The following is a 15,797-nucleotide window of genomic DNA, read 5'->3' on the forward strand; positions in this document are numbered from 1 at the left end:
TTATTTGAAGATATTGTTTCTCTCTCTCTCTCTCTCTCTCTCTCTCTCTCTCTCTCTCTCTCTCTCTCTCTCTCTCTCTCTACTGCAGAGAAGTTCTGTGAAAATAAAACTTGATTTTCGTCGAATCCAGTAAGCATGTTTCCATTTATTTCTCTTTCTTTCTTTCTTTCTCTCACAAATATGCTGGATCGCTGTTACTCAAAGATATTTCACACGTTCGTTGTGAGATGGCTCTTTGAAAGTTGTTTGTTGTAGGGTTTAATGCCATTTTTCAACACAAGATAGGCTATGCATGGCAGGCAATATAAATGGTGGAGGAAGAACCCGGGAGAAGAAAAATGAACGGAAAGAACTCCCGACCCATGATAACATACTGGCAAGCTTTCTCTGATAACCACATGGGCCAAATCCGAAACTCAAACACACGCAGACAGGTGAGATGGCCGCGATCCGTAATGGTGGGCTATTTAGACCACCCGGGGTACCCACCCCTTGAAAGAGCAGTGTAAGAAATAATAACATTATCGATTGGCACGTGCTAATCAGAGACATCCAGACTAATTTTGTCATAAGCTTGAGATTATTGGTTATTTTTAATTGAATTATCAGGGGTTAGCGCGAACGCAGACCCCCACACTAATAAATAACGACCCCGAGTCACCCACATTTGGGGTGATCGCAGGTTTCAGCCCAACCGAAGTGCAATGGAAAGGCCTCATCCTGGGGAAACCGCCTAGCTGATCACGGTACTCCCTGGTCCAGGTAAGTATGATTTCTTGACGTTTACTGACGTTTATCAACTGACATTTGTGTCTGGAGTAGGAAGTGTGCCTCTAAGTAATGAAAATAAATTAAAACGATTCAGGGCCATGGTACTGCTGATGTCTTAGTATTCCGAATAACTTTATAGCTTATGTTTCAACATTACAAAAGTAACTGAAATGTCTTCAAATAGTCCTTTATTTGCAATTTCAGTTTCTTTTACGGTGGATATATGCTATATAGGTTTGCTCGGACGGCAGGGGATAGTTTCGTATATTGGCCCCTGGCAAATTTCTTAACTTGAGGCAACGGTGCGTATTTTTCAGCTATTATGGTTTTTTAATTAAATATATGGATACATTTTTCAATTCCGCGTTTCGGGCTTGTCTTGTTCTTGAAACTGATATCAGCCATTGACCTCCCATAGTTACTTCACAGCAAGTTGACAGTGAAATAGCAATAGTCGTCTAGCAAGAACTATGGTCAATCACATCCAGCTGTTTAGTACACAATGCTTTCCCGAACTGTTGCGTAGGGAAAGGGATTGTGTTTGCACTGGCAAGATCGCTTGGTGTCATAAATGAAAAATGCAGGTATAAATTTGAGGTTGCAGTGCATCAACCTCTTTTGCTATGAACCACTGCAAATCGACTTGTCAGGTCAAAGGAATACTACTATTTGTTTCCTCTGTTTTATTAAATTTGAAATCTTTGTGCCACTGATTGGCCAGCTACGCTTCGCCGTACTCCGAGTCTAGAAGCTTTGGATTGTTGAAAGTGCTGCTGATACAGAAGTAACTGGTGATGCAGATGATCTCTACAATGAGACTTATGATGAAGCTGTCACTGCTTTTGATAAGGACAACAAGCTTGCTGTATTAACGAAGTTGTTCCTGTTATTTGAAGATATTGTTTCTCTCTCTCTCTCTCTCTCTCTCTCTCTCTCTCTCTCTCTCTCTCTCTCTCTCTCTCTCTACTGCAGAGAAGTTCTGTGAAAATAAAACTTGATTTTCGTCGAATCCAGTAAGCATGTTTCCATTTATTTCTCTTTCTTTCTTTCTTTCTCTCACAAATATGCTGGATCGCTGTTACTCAAAGATATTTCACACGTTCGTTGTGAGATGGCTCTTTGAAAGTTGTTTGTTGTAGGGTTTAATGCCATTTTTCAGCACAAGATAGGCTATGCATGGCAGGCAATATAAATGGTGGAGGAAGAACCCGGGAGAAGAAAAATGAACGGAAAGAACTCCCGACCCATGATAACATACTGGCAAGCTTTCTCTGATAACCACATGGGCCAAATCCGAAACTCAAACACACGCAGACAGGTGAGATGGCCGCGATCCGTAATGGTGGGCTATTTAGACCACCCGGGGTACCCACCCCTTGAAAGAGCAGTGTAAGAAATAATAACATTATCGATTGGCACGTGCTAATCAGAGACATCCAGACTAATTTTGTCATAAGCTTGAGATTATTGGTTATTTTTAATTGAATTATCAGGGGTTAGCGCGAACGCAGACCCCCACACTAATAAATAACGACCCCGAGTCACCCACATTTGGGGTGATCGCAGGTTTCAGCCCAACCGAAGTGCAATGGAAAGGCCTCATCCTGGGGAAACCGCCTAGCTGATCACGGTACTCCCTGGTCCAGGTAAGTATGATTTCTTGACGTTTACTGACGTTTATCAACTGACATTTGTGTCTGGAGTAGGAAGTGTGCCTCTAAGTAATGAAAATAAATTAAAACGATTCAGGGCCATGGTACTGCTGATGTCTTACTATTCAGAATAACTTTATAGCTTATGTTTCAACATTACAAAAGTAACTGAAATGTCTTCAAATAGTCCTTTATTTGCAATTTCAGTTTCTTTTACGGTGGATATATGCTATATAGGTTTGCTCGGACGGCAGGGGATAGTTTCGTATATTGGCCCCTGGCAAATTTCTTAACTTGAGGCAACGGTGCGTATTTTTCAGCTATTATGGTTTTTTAATTAAATATATGGATACATTTTTCAATTCCGCGTTTCGGGCTTGTCTTGTTCTTGAAACTGATATCAGCCATTGACCTCCCATAGTTACTTCACAGCAAGTTGACAGTGAAATAGCAATAGTCGTCTAGCAAGAACTATGGTCAATCACATCCAGCTGTTTAGTACACAATGCTTTCCCGAACTGTTGCGTAGGGAAAGGGATTGTGTTTGCACTGGCAAGATCGCTTGGTGTCATAAATGAAAAATGCAGGTATAAATTTGAGGTTGCAGTGCATCAACCTCTTTTGCTATGAACCACTGCAAATCGACTTGTCAGGTCAAAGGAATACTACTATTTGTTTCCTCTGTTTTATTAAATTTGAAATCTTTGTGCCACTGATTGGCCAGCTACGCTTCGCCGTACTCCGAGTCTAGAAGCTTTGGATTGTTGAAAGTGCTGCTGATACAGAAGTAACTGGTGATGCAGATGATCTCTACAATGAGACTTATGATGAAGCTGTCACTGCTTTTGATAAGGACAACAAGCTTGCTGTATTAACGAAGTTGTTCCTGTTATTTGAAGATATTGTTTCTCTCTCTCTCTCTCTCTCTCTCTCTCTCTCTCTCTCTCTCTCTCTCTCTACTGCAGAGAAGTTCTGTGAAAATAAAACTTGATTTTCGTCGAATCCAGTAAGCATGTTTCCATTTATTTCTCTTTCTTTCTTTCTTTCTCTCACAAATATGCTGGATCGCTGTTACTCAAAGATATTTCACACGTTCGTTGTGAGATGGCTCTTTGAAAGTTGTTTGTTGTAGGGTTTAATGCCATTTTTCAACACAAGATAGGCTATGCATGGCAGGCAATATAAATGGTGGAGGAAGAACCCGGGAGAAGAAAAATGAACGGAAAGAACTCCCGACCCATGATAACATACTGGCAAGCTTTCTCTGATAACCACATGGGCCAAATCCGAAACTCAAACACACGCAGACAGGTGAGATGGCCGCGATCCGTAATGGTGGGCTATTTAGACCACCCGGGGTACCCACCCCTTGAAAGAGCAGTGTAAGAAATAATAACATTATCGATTGGCACGTGCTAATCAGAGACATCCAGACTAATTTTGTCATAAGCTTGAGATTATTGGTTATTTTTAATTGAATTATCAGGGGTTAGCGCGAACGCAGACCCCCACACTAATAAATAACGACCCCGAGTCACCCACATTTGGGGTGATCGCAGGTTTCAGCCCAACCGAAGTGCAATGGAAAGGCCTCATCCTGGGGAAACCGCCTAGCTGATCACGGTACTCCCTGGTCCAGGTAAGTATGATTTCTTGACGTTTACTGACGTTTATCAACTGACATTTGTGTCTGGAGTAGGAAGTGTGCCTCTAAGTAATGAAAATAAATTAAAACGATTCAGGGCCATGGTACTGCTGATGTCTTAGTATTCCGAATAACTTTATAGCTTATGTTTGAACATTACAAAAGTAACTGAAATGTCTTCAAATAGTCCTTTATTTGCAATTTCAGTTTCTTTTACGGTGGATATATGCTATATAGGTTTGCTCGGACGGCAGGGGACAGTTTCGTATATTGGCCCCTGGCAAATTTCTTAACTTGAGGCAACGGTGCGTATTTTTCAGCTATTATGGTTTTTTAATTAAATATATGGATACATTTTTCAATTCCGCGTTTCGGGCTTGTCTTGTTCTTGAAACTGATATCAGCCATTGACCTCCCATAGTTACTTCACAGCAAGTTGACAGTGAAATAGCAATAGTCGTCTAGCAAGAACTATGGTCAATCACATCCAGCTGTTTAGTACACAATGCTTTCCCGAACTGTTACGTAGGGAAAGGGATTGTGTTTGCACTGGCAAGATCGCTTGGTGTCATAAATGAAAAATGCAGGTATAAATTTGAGGTTGCAGTGCATCAACCTCTTTTGCTATGAACCACTGCAAATCGACTTGTCAGGTCAAAGGAATACTACTATTTGTTTCCTCTGTTTTATTAAATTTGAAATCTTTGTGCCATGATTGGCCAGCTACGCTTCGCCGTACTCCGAGTCTAGAAGCTTTGGATTGTTGAAAGTGCTGCTGATACAGAAGTAACTGGTGATGCAGATGATCTCTACAATGAGACTTATGATGAAGCTGTCACTGCTTTTGATAAGGACAACAAGCTTGCTGTATTAACGAAGTTGTTCCTGTTATTTGAAGATATTGTTTCTCTCTCTCTCTCTCTCTCTCTCTCTCTCTCTCTCTACTGCAGAGAAGTTCTGTGAAAATAAAACTTGATTTTCGTCGAATCCAGTAAGCATGTTTCCATTTATTTCTCTTTCTTTCTTTCTTTCTCTCACAAATATGCTGGATCGCTGTTACTCAAAGATATTTCACACGTTCGTTGTGAGATGGCTCTTTGAAAGTTGTTTGTTGTAGGGTTTAATGCCATTTTTCAGCACAAGATAGGCTATGCATGGCAGGCAATATAAATGGTGGAGGAAGAACCCGGGAGAAGAAAAATGAACGGAAAGAACTCCCGACCCATGATAACATACTGGCAAGCTTTCTCTGATAACCACATGGGCCAAATCCGAAACTCAAACACACGCAGACAGGTGAGATGGCCGCGATCCGTAATGGTGGGCTATTTAGACCACCCGGGGTACCCACCCCTTGAAAGAGCAGTGTAAGAAATAATAACATTATCGATTGGCACGTGCTAATCAGAGACATCCAGACTAATTTTGTCATAAGCTTGAGATTATTGGTTATTTTTAATTGAATTATCAGGGGTTAGCGCGAACGCAGACCCCCACACTAATAAATAACGACCCCGAGTCACCCACATTTGGGGTGATCGCAGGTTTCAGCCCAACCGAAGTGCAATGGAAAGGCCTCATCCTGGGGAAACCGCCTAGCTGATCACGGTACTCCCTGGTCCAGGTAAGTATGATTTCTTGACGTTTACTGACGTTTATCAACTGACATTTGTGTCTGGAGTAGGAAGTGTGCCTCTAAGTAATGAAAATAAATTAAAACGATTCAGGGCCATGGTACTGCTGATGTCTTAGTATTCCGAATAACTTTATAGCTTATGTTTCAACATTACAAAAGTAACTGAAATGTCTTCAAATAGTCCTTTATTTGCAATTTCAGTTTCTTTTACGGTGGATATATGCTATATAGGTTTGCTCGGACGGCAGGGGATAGTTTCGTATATTGGCCCCTGGCAAATTTCTTAACTTGAGGCAACGGTGCGTATTTTTCAGCTATTATGGTTTTTTAATTAAATATATGGATACATTTTTCAATTCCGCGTTTCGGGCTTGTCTTGTTCTTGAAACTGATATCAGCCATTGACCTCCCATAGTTACTTCACAGCAAGTTGACAGTGAAATAGCAATAGTCGTCTAGCAAGAACTATGGTCAATCACATCCAGCTGTTTAGTACACAATGCTTTCCCGAACTGTTGCGTAGGGAAAGGGATTGTGTTTGCACTGGCAAGATCGCTTGGTGTCATAAATGAAAAATGCAGGTATAAATTTGAGGTTGCAGTGCATCAACCTCTTTTGCTATGAACCACTGCAAATCGACTTGTCAGGTCAAAGGAATACTACTATTTGTTTCCTCTGTTTTATTAAATTTGAAATCTTTGTGCCACTGATTGGCCAGCTACGCTTCGCCGTACTCCGAGTCTAGAAGCTTTGGATTGTTGAAAGTGCTGCTGATACAGAAGTAACTGGTGATGCAGATGATCTCTACAATGAGACTTATGATGAAGCTGTCACTGCTTTTGATAAGGACAACAAGCTTGCTGTATTAACGAAGTTGTTCCTGTTATTTGAAGATATTGTTTCTCTCTCTCTCTCTCTCTCTCTCTCTCTCTCTCTCTCTCTCTCTCTCTCTCTCTCTCTCTACTGCAGAGAAGTTCTGTGAAAATAAAACTTGATTTTCGTCGAATCCAGTAAGCATGTTTCCATTTATTTCTCTTTCTTTCTTTCTTTCTCTCACAAATATGCTGGATCGCTGTTACTCAAAGATATTTCACACGTTCGTTGTGAGATGGCTCTTTGAAAGTTGTTTGTTGTAGGGTTTAATGCCATTTTTCAACACAAGATAGGCTATGCATGGCAGGCAATATAAATGGTGGAGGAAGAACCCGGGAGAAGAAAAATGAACGGAAAGAACTCCCGACCCATGATAACATACTGGCAAGCTTTCTCTGATAACCACATGGGCCAAATCCGAAACTCAAACACACGCAGACAGGTGAGATGGCCGCGATCCGTAATGGTGGGCTATTTAGACCACCCGGGGTACCCACCCCTTGAAAGAGCAGTGTAAGAAATAATAACATTATCGATTGGCACGTGCTAATCAGAGACATCCAGACTAATTTTGTCATAAGCTTGAGATTATTGGTTATTTTTAATTGAATTATCAGGGGTTAGCGCGAACGCAGACCCCCACACTAATAAATAACGACCCCGAGTCACCCACATTTGGGGTGATCGCAGGTTTCAGCCCAACCGAAGTGCAATGGAAAGGCCTCATCCTGGGGAAACCGCCTAGCTGATCACGGTACTCCCTGGTCCAGGTAAGTATGATTTCTTGACGTTTACTGACGTTTATCAACTGACATTTGTGTCTGGAGTAGGAAGTGTGCCTCTAAGTAATGAAAATAAATTAAAACGATTCAGGGCCATGGTACTGCTGATGTCTTAGTATTCCGAATAACTTTATAGCTTATGTTTCAACATTACAAAAGTAACTGAAATGTCTTCAAATAGTCCTTTATTTGCAATTTCAGTTTCTTTTACGGTGGATATATGCTATATAGGTTTGCTCGGACGGCAGGGGATAGTTTCGTATATTGGCCCCTGGCAAATTTCTTAACTTGAGGCAACGGTGCGTATTTTTCAGCTATTATGGTTTTTTAATTAAATATATGGATACATTTTTCAATTCCGCGTTTCGGGCTTGTCTTGTTCTTGAAACTGATATCAGCCATTGACCTCCCATAGTTACTTCACAGCAAGTTGACAGTGAAATAGCAATAGTCGTCTAGCAAGAACTATGGTCAATCACATCCAGCTGTTTAGTACACAATGCTTTCCCGAACTGTTGCGTAGGGAAAGGGATTGTGTTTGCACTGGCAAGATCGCTTGGTGTCATAAATGAAAAATGCAGGTATAAATTTGAGGTTGCAGTGCATCAACCTCTTTTGCTATGAACCACTGCAAATCGACTTGTCAGGTCAAAGGAATACTACTATTTGTTTCCTCTGTTTTATTAAATTTGAAATCTTTGTGCCACTGATTGGCCAGCTACGCTTCGCCGTACTCCGAGTCTAGAAGCTTTGGATTGTTGAAAGTGCTGCTGATACAGAAGTAACTGGTGATGCAGATGATCTCTACAATGAGACTTATGATGAAGCTGTCACTGCTTTTGATAAGGACAACAAGCTTGCTGTATTAACGAAGTTGTTCCTGTTATTTGAAGATATTGTTTCTCTCTCTCTCTCTCTCTCTCTCTCTCTCTCTCTACTGCAGAGAAGTTCTGTGAAAATAAAACTTGATTTTCGTCGAATCCAGTAAGCATGTTTCCATTTATTTCTCTTTCTTTCTTTCTTTCTCTCACAAATATGCTGGATCGCTGTTACTCAAAGATATTTCACACGTTCGTTGTGAGATGGCTCTTTGAAAGTTGTTTGTTGTAGGGTTTAATGCCATTTTTCAGCACAAGATAGGCTATGCATGGCAGGCAATATAAATGGTGGAGGAAGAACCCGGGAGAAGAAAAATGAACGGAAAGAACTCCCGACCCATGATAACATACTGGCAAGCTTTCTCTGATAACCACATGGGCCAAATCCGAAACTCAAACACACGCAGACAGGTGAGATGGCCGCGATCCGTAATGGTGGGCTATTTAGACCACCCGGGGTACCCACCCCTTGAAAGAGCAGTGTAAGAAATAATAACATTATCGATTGGCACGTGCTAATCAGAGACATCCAGACTAATTTTGTCATAAGCTTGAGATTATTGGTTATTTTTAATTGAATTATCAGGGGTTAGCGCGAACGCAGACCCCCACACTAATAAATAACGACCCCGAGTCACCCACATTTGGGGTGATCGCAGGTTTCAGCCCAACCGAAGTGCAATGGAAAGGCCTCATCCTGGGGAAACCGCCTAGCTGATCACGGTACTCCCTGGTCCAGGTAAGTATGATTTCTTGACGTTTACTGACGTTTATCAACTGACATTTGTGTCTGGAGTAGGAAGTGTGCCTCTAAGTAATGAAAATAAATTAAAACGATTCAGGGCCATGGTACTGCTGATGTCTTAGTATTCCGAATAACTTTATAGCTTATGTTTCAACATTACAAAAGTAACTGAAATGTCTTCAAATAGTCCTTTATTTGCAATTTCAGTTTCTTTTACGGTGGATATATGCTATATAGGTTTGCTCGGACGGCAGGGGATAGTTTCGTATATTGGCCCCTGGCAAATTTCTTAACTTGAGGCAACGGTGCGTATTTTTCAGCTATTATGGTTTTTTAATTAAATATATGGATACATTTTTCAATTCCGCGTTTCGGGCTTGTCTTGTTCTTGAAACTGATATCAGCCATTGACCTCCCATAGTTACTTCACAGCAAGTTGACAGTGAAATAGCAATAGTCGTCTAGCAAGAACTATGGTCAATCACATCCAGCTGTTTAGTACACAATGCTTTCCCGAACTGTTGCGTAGGGAAAGGGATTGTGTTTGCACTGGCAAGATCGCTTGGTGTCATAAATGAAAAATGCAGGTATAAATTTGAGGTTGCAGTGCATCAACCTCTTTTGCTATGAACCACTGCAAATCGACTTGTCAGGTCAAAGGAATACTACTATTTGTTTCCTCTGTTTTATTAAATTTGAAATCTTTGTGCCACTGATTGGCCAGCTACGCTTCGCCGTACTCCGAGTCTAGAAGCTTTGGATTGTTGAAAGTGCTGCTGATACAGAAGTAACTGGTGATGCAGATGATCTCTACAATGAGACTTATGATGAAGCTGTCACTGCTTTTGATAAGGACAACAAGCTTGCTGTATTAACGAAGTTGTTCCTGTTATTTGAAGATATTGTTTCTCTCTCTCTCTCTCTCTCTCTCTCTCTCTCTCTCTCTCTCTCTCTCTCTCTCTACTGCAGAGAAGTTCTGTGAAAATAAAACTTGATTTTCGTCGAATCCAGTAAGCATGTTTCCATTTATTTCTCTTTCTTTCTTTCTTTCTCTCACAAATATGCTGGATCGCTGTTACTCAAAGATATTTCACACGTTCGTTGTGAGATGGCTCTTTGAAAGTTGTTTGTTGTAGGGTTTAATGCCATTTTTCAACACAAGATAGGCTATGCATGGCAGGCAATATAAATGGTGGAGGAAGAACCCGGGAGAAGAAAAATGAACGGAAAGAACTCCCGACCCATGATAACATACTGGCAAGCTTTCTCTGATAACCACATGGGCCAAATCCGAAACTCAAACACACGCAGACAGGTGAGATGGCCGCGATCCGTAATGGTGGGCTATTTAGACCACCCGGGGTACCCACCCCTTGAAAGAGCAGTGTAAGAAATAATAACATTATCGATTGGCACGTGCTAATCAGAGACATCCAGACTAATTTTGTCATAAGCTTGAGATTATTGGTTATTTTTAATTGAATTATCAGGGGTTAGCGCGAACGCAGACCCCCACACTAATAAATAACGACCCCGAGTCACCCACATTTGGGGTGATCGCAGGTTTCAGCCCAACCGAAGTGCAATGGAAAGGCCTCATCCTGGGGAAACCGCCTAGCTGATCACGGTACTCCCTGGTCCAGGTAAGTATGATTTCTTGACGTTTACTGACGTTTATCAACTGACATTTGTGTCTGGAGTAGGAAGTGTGCCTCTAAGTAATGAAAATAAATTAAAACGATTCAGGGCCATGGTACTGCTGATGTCTTAGTATTCCGAATAACTTTATAGCTTATGTTTCAACATTACAAAAGTAACTGAAATGTCTTCAAATAGTCCTTTATTTGCAATTTCAGTTTCTTTTACGGTGGATATATGCTATATAGGTTTGCTCGGACGGCAGGGGATAGTTTCGTATATTGGCCCCTGGCAAATTTCTTAACTTGAGGCAACGGTGCGTATTTTTCAGCTATTATGGTTTTTTAATTAAATATATGGATACATTTTTCAATTCCGCGTTTCGGGCTTGTCTTGTTCTTGAAACTGATATCAGCCATTGACCTCCCATAGTTACTTCACAGCAAGTTGACAGTGAAATAGCAATAGTCGTCTAGCAAGAACTATGGTCAATCACATCCAGCTGTTTAGTACACAATGCTTTCCCGAACTGTTGCGTAGGGAAAGGGATTGTGTTTGCACTGGCAAGATCGCTTGGTGTCATAAATGAAAAATGCAGGTATAAATTTGAGGTTGCAGTGCATCAACCTCTTTTGCTATGAACCACTGCAAATCGACTTGTCAGGTCAAAGGAATACTACTATTTGTTTCCTCTGTTTTATTAAATTTGAAATCTTTGTGCCACTGATTGGCCAGCTACGCTTCGCCGTACTCCGAGTCTAGAAGCTTTGGATTGTTGAAAGTGCTGCTGATACAGAAGTAACTGGTGATGCAGATGATCTCTACAATGAGACTTATGATGAAGCTGTCACTGCTTTTGATAAGGACAACAAGCTTGCTGTATTAACGAAGTTGTTCCTGTTATTTGAAGATATTGTTTCTCTCTCTCTCTCTCTCTCTCTCTCTCTCTCTCTCTCTCTCTCTCTCTCTCTCTCTCTCTACTGCAGAGAAGTTCTGTGAAAATAAAACTTGATTTTCGTCGAATCCAGTAAGCATGTTTCCATTTATTTCTCTTTCTTTCTTTCTTTCTCTCACAAATATGCTGGATCGCTGTTACTCAAAGATATTTCACACGTTCGTTGTGAGATGGCTCTTTGAAAGTTGTTTGTTGTAGGGTTTAATGCCATTTTTCAGCACAAGATAGGCTATGCATGGCAGGCAATATAAATGGTGGAGGAAGAACCCGGGAGAAGAAAAATGAACGGAAAGAACTCCCGACCCATGATAACATACTGGCAAGCTTTCTCTGATAACCACATGGGCCAAATCCGAAACTCAAACACACGCAGACAGGTGAGATGGCCGCGATCCGTAATGGTGGGCTATTTAGACCACCCGGGGTACCCACCCCTTGAAAGAGCAGTGTAAGAAATAATAACATTATCGATTGGCACGTGCTAATCAGAGACATCCAGACTAATTTTGTCATAAGCTTGAGATTATTGGTTATTTTTAATTGAATTATCAGGGGTTAGCGCGAACGCAGACCCCCACACTAATAAATAACGACCCCGAGTCACCCACATTTGGGGTGATCGCAGGTTTCAGCCCAACCGAAGTGCAATGGAAAGGCCTCATCCTGGGGAAACCGCCTAGCTGATCACGGTACTCCCTGGTCCAGGTAAGTATGATTTCTTGACGTTTACTGACGTTTATCAACTGACATTTGTGTCTGGAGTAGGAAGTGTGCCTCTAAGTAATGAAAATAAATTAAAACGATTCAGGGCCATGGTACTGCTGATGTCTTAGTATTCCGAATAACTTTATAGCTTATGTTTCAACATTACAAAAGTAACTGAAATGTCTTCAAATAGTCCTTTATTTGCAATTTCAGTTTCTTTTACGGTGGATATATGCTATATAGGTTTGCTCGGACGGCAGGGGATAGTTTCGTATATTGGCCCCTGGCAAATTTCTTAACTTGAGGCAACGGTGCGTATTTTTCAGCTATTATGGTTTTTTAATTAAATATATGGATACATTTTTCAATTCCGCGTTTCGGGCTTGTCTTGTTCTTGAAACTGATATCAGCCATTGACCTCCCATAGTTACTTCACAGCAAGTTGACAGTGAAATAGCAATAGTCGTCTAGCAAGAACTATGGTCAATCACATCCAGCTGTTTAGTACACAATGCTTTCCCGAACTGTTGCGTAGGGAAAGGGATTGTGTTTGCACTGGCAAGATTGCTTGGTGTCATAAATGAAAAATGCAGGTATAAATTTGAGGTTGCAGTGCATCAACCTCTTTTGCTATGAACCACTGCAAATCGACTTGTCAGGTCAAAGGAATACTACTATTTGTTTCCTCTGTTTTATTAAATTTGAAATCTTTGTGCCACTGATTGGCCAGCTACGCTTCGCCGTACTCCGAGTCTAGAAGCTTTGGATTGTTGAAAGTGCTGCTGATACAGAAGTAACTGGTGATGCAGATGATCTCTACAATGAGACTTATGATGATGCTGTCACTGCTTTTGATAAGGACAACAAGCTTGCTGTATTAACGAAGTTGTTCCTGTTATTTGAAGATATTGTTTCTCTCTCTCTCTCTCTCTCTCTCTCTCTCTCTCTCTCTCTCTCTCTCTCTCTCTCTCTACTGCAGAGAAGTTCTGTGAAAATAAAACTTGATTTTCGTCGAATCCAGTAAGCATGTTTCCATTTATTTCTCTTTCTTTCTTTCTTTCTCTCACAAATATGCTGGATCGCTGTTACTCAAAGATATTTCACACGTTCGTTGTGAGATGGCTCTTTGAAAGTTGTTTGTTGTAGGGTTTAATGCCATTTTTCAACACAAGATAGGCTATGCATGGCAGGCAATATAAATGGTGGAGGAAGAACCCGGGAGAAGAAAAATGAACGGAAAGAACTCCCGACCCATGATAACATACTGGCAAGCTTTCTCTGATAACCACATGGGCCAAATCCGAAACTCAAACACACGCAGACAGGTGAGATGGCCGCGATCCGTAATGGTGGGCTATTTAGACCACCCGGGGTACCCACCCCTTGAAAGAGCAGTGTAAGAAATAATAACATTATCGATTGGCACGTGCTAATCAGAGACATCCAGACTAATTTTGTCATAAGCTTGAGATTATTGGTTATTTTTAATTGAATTATCAGGGGTTAGCGCGAACGCAGACCCCCACACTAATAAATAACGACCCCGAGTCACCCACATTTGGGGTGATCGCAGGTTTCAGCCCAACCGAAGTGCAATGGAAAGGCCTCATCCTGGGGAAACCGCCTAGCTGATCACGGTACTCCCTGGTCCAGGTAAGTATGATTTCTTGACGTTTACTGACGTTTATCAACTGACATTTGTGTCTGGAGTAGGAAGTGTGCCTCTAAGTAATGAAAATAAATTAAAACGATTCAGGGCCATGGTACTGCTGATGTCTTAGTATTCCGAATAACTTTATAGCTTATGTTTCAACATTACAAAAGTAACTGAAATGTCTTCAAATAGTCCTTTATTTGCAATTTCAGTTTCTTTTACGGTGGATATATGCTATATAGGTTTGCTCGGACGGCAGGGGATAGTTTCGTATATTGGCCCCTGGCAAATTTCTTAACTTGAGGCAACGGTGCGTATTTTTCAGCTATTATGGTTTTTTAATTAAATATATGGATACATTTTTCAATTCCGCGTTTCGGGCTTGTCTTGTTCTTGAAACTGATATCAGCCATTGACCTCCCATAGTTACTTCACAGCAAGTTGACAGTGAAATAGCAATAGTCGTCTAGCAAGAACTATGGTCAATCACATCCAGCTGTTTAGTACACAATGCTTTCCCGAACTGTTGCGTAGGGAAAGGGATTGTGTTTGCACTGGCAAGATCGCTTGGTGTCATAAATGAAAAATGCAGGTATAAATTTGAGGTTGCAGTGCATCAACCTCTTTTGCTATGAACCACTGCAAATCGACTTGTCAGGTCAAAGGAATACTACTATTTGTTTCCTCTGTTTTATTAAATTTGAAATCTTTGTGCCACTGATTGGCCAGCTACGCTTCGCCGTACTCCGAGTCTAGAAGCTTTGGATTGTTGAAAGTGCTGCTGATACAGAAGTAACTGGTGATGCAGATGATCTCTACAATGAGACTTATGATGAAGCTGTCACTGCTTTTGATAAGGACAACAAGCTTGCTGTATTAACGAAGTTGTTCCTGTTATTTGAAGATATTGTTTCTCTCTCTCTCTCTCTCTCTCTCTCTCTACTGCAGAGAAGTTCTGTGAAAATAAAACTTGATTTTCGTCGAATCCAGTAAGCATGTTTCCATTTATTTCTCTTTCTTTCTTTCTTTCTCTCACAAATATGCTGGATCGCTGTTACTCAAAGATATTTCACACGTTCGTTGTGAGATGGCTCTTTGAAAGTTGTTTGTTGTAGGGTTTAATGCCATTTTTCAGCACAAGATAGGCTATGCATGGCAGGCAATATAAATGGTGGAGGAAGAACCCGGGAGAAGAAAAATGAACGGAAAGAACTCCCGACCCATGATAACATACTGGCAAGCTTTCTCTGATAACCACATGGGCCAAATCCGAAACTCAAACACACGCAGACAGGTGAGATGGCCGCGATCCGTAATGGTGGGCTATTTAGACCACCCGGGGTACCCACCCCTTGAAAGAGCAGTGTAAGAAATAATAACATTATCGATTGGCACGTGCTAATCAGAGACATCCAGACTAATTTTGTCATAAGCTTGAGATTATTGGTTATTTTTAATTGAATTATCAGGGGTTAGCGCGAACGCAGACCCCCACACTAATAAATAACGACCCCGAGTCACCCACATTTGGGGTGATCGCAGGTTTCAGCCCAACCGAAGTGCAATGGAAAGGCCTCATCCTGGGGAAACCGCCTAGCTGATCACGGTACTCCCTGGTCCAGGTAAGTATGATTTCTTGACGTTTACTGACGTTTATCAACTGACATTTGTGTCTGGAGTAGGAAGTGTGCCTCTAAGTAATGAAAATAAATTAAAACGATTCAGGGCCATGGTACTGCTGATGTCTTAGTATTCCGAATAACTTTATAGCTTATGTTTCAACATTACAAAAGTAACTGAAATGTCTTCAAATAGTCCTTTATTTGCAATTTCAGTTTCTTTTACGGTGGATATATGCTATAT

General features: G+C 41.1%; 10 non-coding genes across 10 annotated transcripts; all 10 read right to left on the reverse strand.

Annotated features, from left to right (window-relative positions):
- Window positions 1-606: 606 nt before the first annotated feature.
- Window positions 607-770, reverse strand: LOC149778139 (U1 spliceosomal RNA). Its single transcript, XR_016415823.1, has one exon. It is a non-coding gene; the product is annotated as a U1 spliceosomal RNA (small nuclear RNA).
- A 1,491-nt stretch (window positions 771-2,261) lies between these two features.
- Window positions 2,262-2,425, reverse strand: LOC149778140 (U1 spliceosomal RNA). The gene has a single exon (XR_016415824.1). It is a non-coding gene; the product is annotated as a U1 spliceosomal RNA (small nuclear RNA).
- Window positions 2,426-3,906: 1,481 nt separating this feature from the next.
- On the reverse strand, window positions 3,907-4,070 carry LOC149778141 (U1 spliceosomal RNA). Its single transcript, XR_016415825.1, has one exon. It is a non-coding gene; the product is annotated as a U1 spliceosomal RNA (small nuclear RNA).
- A 1,466-nt stretch (window positions 4,071-5,536) lies between these two features.
- Window positions 5,537-5,700, reverse strand: LOC149778142 (U1 spliceosomal RNA). Its single transcript, XR_016415826.1, has one exon. It is a non-coding gene; the product is annotated as a U1 spliceosomal RNA (small nuclear RNA).
- A 1,491-nt stretch (window positions 5,701-7,191) lies between these two features.
- On the reverse strand, window positions 7,192-7,355 carry LOC149778143 (U1 spliceosomal RNA). Its single transcript, XR_016415828.1, has one exon. It is a non-coding gene; the product is annotated as a U1 spliceosomal RNA (small nuclear RNA).
- A 1,465-nt stretch (window positions 7,356-8,820) lies between these two features.
- Window positions 8,821-8,984, reverse strand: LOC149778144 (U1 spliceosomal RNA). The gene has a single exon (XR_016415829.1). It is a non-coding gene; the product is annotated as a U1 spliceosomal RNA (small nuclear RNA).
- Window positions 8,985-10,469: 1,485 nt separating this feature from the next.
- Window positions 10,470-10,633, reverse strand: LOC149778145 (U1 spliceosomal RNA). The gene has a single exon (XR_016415830.1). It is a non-coding gene; the product is annotated as a U1 spliceosomal RNA (small nuclear RNA).
- A 1,491-nt stretch (window positions 10,634-12,124) lies between these two features.
- On the reverse strand, window positions 12,125-12,288 carry LOC149778146 (U1 spliceosomal RNA). The gene has a single exon (XR_016415831.1). It is a non-coding gene; the product is annotated as a U1 spliceosomal RNA (small nuclear RNA).
- A 1,489-nt stretch (window positions 12,289-13,777) lies between these two features.
- LOC149778147 (U1 spliceosomal RNA) lies at window positions 13,778-13,941 on the reverse strand. The gene has a single exon (XR_016415832.1). It is a non-coding gene; the product is annotated as a U1 spliceosomal RNA (small nuclear RNA).
- A 1,459-nt stretch (window positions 13,942-15,400) lies between these two features.
- LOC149778148 (U1 spliceosomal RNA) lies at window positions 15,401-15,564 on the reverse strand. The gene has a single exon (XR_016415834.1). It is a non-coding gene; the product is annotated as a U1 spliceosomal RNA (small nuclear RNA).
- Between the last annotated feature and the right edge of the window lie 233 nt (window positions 15,565-15,797).

Source organism: Sinohyriopsis cumingii, chromosome 17 (assembly GCF_028554795.1).
Source record: "Sinohyriopsis cumingii isolate HCF-2022 chromosome 17, ASM2855479v2, whole genome shotgun sequence".
Taxonomy (NCBI): Eukaryota; Metazoa; Mollusca; class Bivalvia; order Unionida; family Unionidae; genus Sinohyriopsis; species Sinohyriopsis cumingii.